Source organism: Tamandua tetradactyla, chromosome 5 (genome assembly GCF_023851605.1).
Source record: "Tamandua tetradactyla isolate mTamTet1 chromosome 5, mTamTet1.pri, whole genome shotgun sequence".
NCBI lineage: Eukaryota > Metazoa > Chordata > Mammalia > Pilosa > Myrmecophagidae > Tamandua > Tamandua tetradactyla.
In genome coordinates this window covers 74,256,998-74,264,782 of record NC_135331.1, presented here as the reverse complement: position 1 = coordinate 74,264,782, position 7,785 = coordinate 74,256,998, and the positions used below count along the sequence as shown (strand labels likewise).

General features: G+C 36.2%; 1 non-coding gene across 1 annotated transcript; it reads right to left on the bottom strand.

Annotated features, from left to right (window-relative positions):
- Positions 1–7,333: 7,333 nt before the first annotated feature.
- Positions 7,334–7,440, bottom strand: LOC143685378 (U6 spliceosomal RNA). Its single transcript, XR_013176620.1, has one exon. It is a non-coding gene; the product is annotated as a U6 spliceosomal RNA (small nuclear RNA).
- Positions 7,441–7,785: the final 345 nt, after the last annotated feature.

Genomic DNA, 7,785 nt, shown 5'->3' with positions numbered 1-7,785 from the left:
TGAGTATTAGTTGTGTTGTCAAATGCTATTACAACAGTTTTATACATACTTGTTGCCATAGGTATTAATGTACTTGATAATTTATATCTCTTTGGTTGTAAGTGTATATCAGTAAACACACATGGAGTATTAAAATTAACAATATACCTTTCTTCAGTGGGTTGCATTTAACATGGTTTTCTTTTTAGTTTTAATCTTTGCTTAGACCTGAAGACCAAGTCAAGTGTTCACATGATGGTTGTAATAAATGAAATAAATAAGAGAAGCCAGTCTTGGGACTCTGTCTCCATCTGCTGTCCTCACCCTTGCCCTGCTGTATTCTGCATCACAGGGGACTGACCACTGTAGGCTGCATTTCCCAGGCTCCCATGTCAATGGATTTAGTTAGTCACAGGTACTTGTGGGAGGAAGAAGCCACAATGTCCGCCTTTGATTCTTCGAGCAGTGTCACTCGTGACGGTTGAATTTCCTCCAAGTTTCCACCTTGCGTCAGGCATCCCTGGCTCCTGGACTCTGATGGTCACCTCCTCCGGCCCTTTGATGTTAGCAACTTCTTGCTTTCCTCATCCTTGGTTGCCTCACTGTTCCTTGCTTGGCTTCTAAGTCTTTCAGTAACCTGCATAACCAATGTCCAGCATTAAATGTCCTCTGTTATAAAAACCTGTAATGATTCTCATTTTCCTGTTACATCTGTTTTTGCTAGGTGGGGGTGGAGTGCATGGTCTGGGGATCGAACTTCAAGTCTCCCACATGGAAGGCGAGCATTCTACCACTGAGCCACCTGCACACCCTATTCCTGGTAGACCTTGACTGAAATGTAACATTAGCACAAAATGCCCTTAGCATGAAAATGTTCTCTGTGTATCAGTATTTTTATCACAAGTTCATTCTTTCAAATCTGCCTGAATGTTCTCAATTTTAGTTTTCCATCTTGTGTGCCAGATTCCATGACTCCTATGTTTTGAGTAATATTATATTGTAGTAGTACTGCAAAGACATAAGTAAGGAAGAAAATGTCAGTGGAAGGGAGAGGGAAAAAGAGTAAACAGTACTCAGAGTATTCAATAATTTACAAAAAATATTGAATTATAGAATTTAATGGAATTTTAGAGTTTCTCTCTTTCCTGAAATGGTTTACACAGATTATTAATTCTACTGTCTTTTAATGTTACGTAGGGACAAGAAATATTCCACAGTCAGCTAACTTTGGAAAACAAAAGATTCACCAATGCTAAATAGCTTTTTAAAAAGTTTTTAAAATAGCTTTTTAAAACTTCTTACAGAATTTAATTTGCTGATGAGCCTTATTAATCTCTAGGAGGTTAGCATAGCTATCATTGATTTCAAGATTTCTCAAGTCATTTACTCATTCAATAAATATTTATTGGTTACCTAGGAAGTGGAGATATAGCAGAAAAGAAAGGGGAAAAAAGATCTTTGCTTAATCTGCAGTGGGGAGAGATAGACAACAAAGGCATAAATAAGTAAAATAAATAGTAATCCAGATGGTGATAAATTCTATGAAAAATTGTAAGGCAAAAAAAGGGGTAGGAAGTAATGGGATGAAGGTCGAGGGGGAGTCTCAATTTTAAACAGTGTTGGCAAGGAAGGCACTACTGAGCAAAGGGACCAGGTCATGTGGCCATAAGCAGAACAAGTACAGCAGACACTAGCTCTCTGAAGCAGGAGTGTGCCTGGAATTTTTGATGAACAAGGAGAACACAAGTGTTCAAGAGGCCAGTATGTTTTAAGAGACGCCATCAATTTAAAACCACCTTCAGAGCAAAGATGACAAACAAAAACAAAAAATCCCTGCCACATTCAATGCACATACTTTTTTTTTTAACTCACTGACAATAGTGCACATTTGTCATTGTGTGCCACCTTTTTTGTTGGTTCAAGGCTAAGGTTTTTTTTCACAGAGTCTAAAGTTTCTTCTGAATCGCTTATGGCTGGTAGTTGCAATGTATAACATCATGGTGACATGTTGTATTTTTTTGATTTTTGCTTGAGAGTGTGCCCTGTGTAGAATTTCAATGCAGTTTGGGACTTTGAAGAATTCTGGGATTTTGTTTTGCATTTTTCATTTAAGGATACTCTTAGTTTCGTTCCCTGCCCTAATTTAATTACATATTGCTGGAAGTTAAATAGCTTCTCTTCAAAGGCAGCTAGAAACTTTTGATATCTGGCCTTTCAGACACCCCTCAGATTTCATGAATCAGTCACACCAATTTTTCCTCACTTTGAAATGCCTGTGATCACTTCTGAGATGTTTTGATATGTTTTCCTCAATAGTCAATGGCTATTTCACAACCTATTCTTCTGTCTGGCGGCTGAAAGTTCCTTTTGACATTGATTGGGAGATGAATTCCCTCCAGGAAAACTTGAAAATGTGAATGAAAAAAATATATTTGATCTCAGAACTTATTTTGCATAAAGCATGTCAGGAGACCACAATTTTCTGGAACACACTGGGAGATAGGCTGGTCAGGTCAAGTTTTAATTACTTAAATTCAGCAAAAACAATTTATAATTACCATCTAAATATATTACCTTAGACTAAGAGGTAAACAATGCAGATGTGCCCAGAACAAAAGAGAGAAGCATCCTATGGCTACTAGTCCCTCTCTGGCCCTTTTTCCCAGAAATAGCCACTGCAGACAATTGCTTGTGTTTCTTAGAACCCCATTCTGTGCATTTACGTGTGTGTGTGTGTGTATATATATTCTAAATATATTATACATATCCACATACACCTACACAAGCAGATGTATGTTTAAAAATATAGGGCAGGCCATGTGGCTCAGCAGGCAGAGTTCTCGCCTGCTGTGCCGAAGACCTGGGTTCGATTTCCAGTGACTACCCATGCAAAAAAAAAAAAAAAAAATTGTCTATCTATCTATCTATCTATCCATCTATCTATCTAGATATACTTCTGATCAGTTTTGTTTATATATATACCTCACAAATCGTTATATTTCACTGCATATTGATGTATGTCATATTTTAATATACAATCATGTGGATATAGCACAAATTACTTAAGCTTTCCTCCATTAATCAATATTTGGGTGATTTATAATCTGGGGGTGGGGTATCTTTTCACAACTGTAGAAGTTTGTTGTATGTTAAAATAATAAACACTTAGAAGCAAAATTGTTGGCTTAAAGTACAGGTTCATTTTTAAATCTAGTACAAATAGTCAAACTCTCTCTAGTCAGACCCAGCCTCACACACACTAGCAATGTATGACAAAGCCAGTTCTTTGCATCTTCTTCAACACCTGTTCTTCAGTCATATATACATATATTGCTAATCACTTGAGGGAAATATCTCAATTTTCACTTTCCATGTGTAGTACTCTACTTGCTTGATATATTGAGTACCTGTTCATTTCTTCTCCCGTGAATAGCCTGATTGTATTTCTTTGCCAATTTTTTCTATTGGGTAGTTTGTCTTCTTTTATGAGTTGATTGTTTTATAATTGGCTCATTTTAGATAGATATTAACCTTTTAAATAGAATACAAATATTTTCACTCAAGCTGGCATTTGCCTTTTAACTTTGCTAATTATTTTTTTGTATAAGGTAAAATAAATGATCGTTTTCCTTTCCTATCTTATAGGCTTGTGTTGGCATATCTCTCTATTCTACACAGAGATTAGTTTTTATTTATTGTGTGCAGCGGAGATCACATTAGTTAGGGAACATCACTGCTGAAGCAATTAGATTCAAAAATATGCAGGCACACCTCGGAGATGTTGTAGGTTCAGCTACAGACCACTGCAATAAAGCAAACCACAATAAAGTGAATCACATGAATATTTTGGTCTCTAGTGCATAAAAAGTTCTGTTTACACTATACTGTAGAATAAGTGTACAATAGCATTATGACTAAAACAGTATATACCTTAATGAAATATAGTTTACTGCTACAAAATGCTGACCATCATCTGAGCCTCCAGAGAATCATAGTCCATTTGCTGGTAGAGGGTCTTGCCTTGATGTGGATGGCTGCTGACGGATCAGGGTGGTGAGTGCTGAAGTTTGGAGTGGTTGTGGCGGTTTCCCAATGTAAGACAACAATGAATTTGGCTATATCGATGGAAGCAAAGATTTCATGAAAGGTTTCCCTGTAGCATGTATGCTGTTTTATAGCATTTTACCACAGTATAACTTCTTTCACAATTGGAGTCAATCCTCTCACACCCTGCTGCTGCTGTTTCACTTACTATGTTTATGTAATACTTTAAATCTTTTTTTGTCATTTTAGCAATGGTCACACCTTCTTCACCAGAAGTAGGTTTTATCTCAAGAAACCACTTTCTTTGTGCATCCATAAGAAGCAACTCCTCATCCATTAGTTTTATCATGAGAATTCAGCAATTCTGTCACATCTCCAGACTCCTCTTCTAATTCTAGTTCTGCTGTTTCTACCACATCTCCCATTACTTCCCTCCACTGAAGTCTCGAACCCTTCAAAGTCATCCGTGAAAGCTAAAATCAATTCCCTCCAAACACCTATTATTATTGATATTTTGACTACCTCCCATGAATCACAAATTTTCTTCATGACATCTAGAATGGTGATTCCTTTCCAAATGTTTTCAATGTACTTTACCCAGATCCATGAGAGGAATCACTATCTGTGGCAGCTATAGCTTCATGAAATGTATTTCTTAAATAAGACATCTTGGAAGTTGAAATGACTCCTTGATCTATGGGCTGCAGAATGGATGTTGTGTCAGCCAGCATGAAAATAACATTGATCTCATCGAACATCTCCATCAGAGCTCTTGGGTGACCACATGCATTGTCAATGAATAGGGATTTTTGAAAGGAATCTTTTTTTCTAAACAATAGTTCTCAACAGTGGGGCCATAGATTTAGTAAACTATATTGTAAACAGATGTGCTATCATCTAGCCTTTGTTGTTCCATTTGTAGAAAACAAGCCTAGTAACTTTTGCATAATACTTGAGGGCCCTAGGATTTTCAGAGTGATAAATGATCACTGGCTTCAAATTAAAGTTACCAGCTGCTTTACACTGAACAAGAGAGTCAGCCTGTCCTTTGAAGCTTAGAAGGCAGGAATTGACTACTCCTGTCTAGCTATGGATGTCCTAGAGATGGCATCTTCTTCCAATATAAGGCTGTTTTGTCTAGAGCCAAAATCTGTTGCTTAGTGCAGCCACCTTTTTTTTGAGGGGGAGCATGGTCTGGAAATTGAACCCGGGTCTCCTGCGTGAAAGGTGAGCATTCTACCACTGAACCACCCTTGCACTGTGTGCAACCGTATTTAATGATGAACTTAATTTTCTGGATAATTTGCTGCAGCTTCTACAACAGCACCTTGAACTTTTATGTTATAGAGACAGCTTCTTTTCTTAAACTGCATGAACCAACCTCTGCTAGCATCAAACTTTTCTTCCGCAGCTTCCTTACCCCTCTCAGCTCCCATAAAATTGAAGAGAGCTAGGACCTTCTTCTGGATTAGGCTTTGACTTAAAGGAATGTTGTGGTTGGCTTGCTTCTAGCTGGATTACTAAAACTTCCTCCATATTAGAAATAAGATTGTTTTGCTTTCTTATTATTTGTGTGTTCACAGAATAGTACTTTCACTTTCCTTCAAGAACTTTTCCTTTGCATTCACAACTTGCTGACTATTTGACCCAAGAGACCTAGCTTTCAGCACATCTCAGCTTTAGATGTGCCTTCCTCATTAATTTTAATCATTTCTAGCTTTTGATTTAAAGTGAGAGACGTGCAACTCTTCCTTCTACTTGAACACTGAGAGGCCATTGTAGGGTTCTTAATTGGTCTAGTTTCAATATTGGTGTATTATAGGGAATAGGGAGGCTATAAGAGAGGGAGAGAGATGGGGGACAGCCTGATTGATGGTGGAGCAGTCAGAAAACACACAACAGAGATCAAACTCAACGTCATATCACCTTGGTTCAAGGAGCCCCCAAAACATTTCAATAGTAACATCAAAGATCACAGGTTGCAGATCGCCATAACAGATATAATAATTATGAAAAAATTTTAAATATTGTGAGCATTACCAAAATGTGACACATTGATAGAACATGCTGTTGGTAAAAATGCACAGATAGACTTGCTGGATGCAGGATGGCTGCAAACCTTCAATTTGTAAAAGCACAATAAATCTAAGCTCAATAAAATGAGGTGTACCTGCATGAGAGCTCAAGCACAATAGAAGTTTATTTCTCCTTCAAGGAACAGTCCAAGGTGACTGGGGGTGGAAAGTGGGCAGCTCTGCTTCACAGAGTGATTCGGGAGGTTGGCAGCTGTGGCTCTGCCATTTTCAGTATGTGCTTTGCAAAGCCAGCCTAAGGGTCTTTTTTTTTTTTTTTTTTTATCACCAACAGTGTGAGGGGAAAGAGAGGGATGAGCATGTATGTAGTTTTTCCGGACTGTGTCTGGAAGTGATATGGAACATACCACTCCCTAGAATGGTTGCATCAGATACCCCAGAAGAAATAAAAATGAATTTAATGAAGAGTTTGCATCCTCTGTCACAGAAATTGGGTTTATTTAGCTTCTTACACGTAAATGATAGCCCATTTTTGTATAATCATTATTGAATAGGCCAACCTTTGACTTGAAATATTGAATTTGCCATAAATTACATTGACATATTCACATGATCTGTAAGAGACTTTCCTTCTGTTCAAATGATATGTTTATTCCTACAAAATTTCCGTTGGGTTTATCTACCATATATTTTCATAGTTTCCATATCTGGTAGAGTGACACCCTCATACACTCTTTCAAAATGTTCTTGACTATTTAGAGAAATTCTCTGTTTATAAATAATCTTTTGAATTGCCTTGTCAGGTTTCATTAAAAAATCATACTGTTTTGATTGAGAGAGGTTTGAACTTATAGATTAATTTAGGGGAAAGCATCATAAATTATTCAAACTCCCCATCTAGGAAAATAGAATGCCCCTCATTATTTTGATTTCATTTGATTCCTTAATTAAAGTTTTATCATTTTTCTCTTTACAGGACTTCCATATTTGTTCTCGGGTTTATTCTTAGGTATTTTATGTCTTTCTATGCTATTACATATGAACTCTGCCTTATATATTTTCTAATTTTGCATTATTTTTAATTGTTTCTGGGTAGAGGAAAAGTATTGATTTTTGTTGATTTTACATTCATCAATTTATTAGGTAACTAAGTTAATTCTAATAATATTTGTCAATTCTTTTTCATTATTTATGTAGACAGTTATATTTTATATATAGAGAGAGTCATATCATTCATAAATACTGACAGTTTTGTCTCTCCTACTTTTATTTATTTTTTAAATATGGAATGCGTCATGAATTTGTCTGTCATTTTTGCACAGGAGCCATGCTAATCTTCTTTGTATTGTTCCAATTGTAGTATATGTGTCACCAAAGCAAGCACATCCTACTTTTTTTTTTTAAATTGGATAGGTCTGCTATACCTTATATTTTGTAATTCTAGTATGCATCCTCATCTTGCCTTACGCTTGATGGGATTGAAATTATTAATTTCTATTAATTTCCTGTATGAAATTATGTTTGCAACGTGTTTGTAAAAGAGATCCTTTGTTAGTTTAAAAGTTTATTTCTAGTACTTTTTTTTTAATCTGAAAAGTGTTGAATTTTAAACAAATTGATTTCTGCATATGCCCCCATTAGTGAATTTCTCCTTATGTTTCTGGAGTGAAAGTTATAGATTAAAATAGTGCTAGATGTAGTTTGAAAATATTTCTTTCAGGTTTTTATA